A 630-nucleotide genomic window follows, 5' to 3' on the forward strand; every position below is an offset into this window, starting at 1 on the left:
CGGGCGGCCCAGCGCTAAGCCAGTGTGCCGCATCCTGAGGCAGGGGTGGCGGCTGAGCTGCAGGGCAGTCCCCTCCAAAAGACCGCAGAGGGTCTGGTGCAAAAAAGTTTATTTCGCTTTTACCCTGAGTTTGATATATACCTTTCCTCTTCCAAGGATCTCTGACAAGGTGGGAAAGTGCTGTCCTTGCATTTCGTGGCGAGGCTGTCCTATTTATCAACAGGAGCTCTCTCCTCGCTCCCTTTGCCGCCCACTCCCCTGGTCTTTGTATTCGACGCCCTAATTCTCTTTCACAACCTAGAAGGTACGAAGAGTTTTTGATTTTTGACAGTGTCGGAGACAATGTGGAGCCCGCGTCCACAGTCCTGAGCTAGGTCTATCTCGGAGCCCGCATCTGCCTCACACCTCTCCCCACCCCCACAGCTCCCCCTCCCCTCTACCCGCGCCGTGGCAGGTGCGCCCCCTCGCCTGCTCTGCTGCTGATTGGCGCCCAGGTTGGGAGTCACCGCCCCGCGCTTATGTCAGAGTGCTTGCCGTCCCGGCCCACCTCGCCTTTGAACTTCGCCGCTTTTGGCTCCCGTTCACCAGCCTCCCTGCATTCTCAGCCAGGTGCAGGAGTAAGCAAGGCAG

Source organism: Fukomys damarensis, unplaced genomic scaffold (genome assembly GCF_012274545.1).
Source record: "Fukomys damarensis isolate Sample0158 unplaced genomic scaffold, DMR_v1.0_HiC HiC_scaffold_37, whole genome shotgun sequence".
NCBI lineage: Eukaryota > Metazoa > Chordata > Mammalia > Rodentia > Bathyergidae > Fukomys > Fukomys damarensis.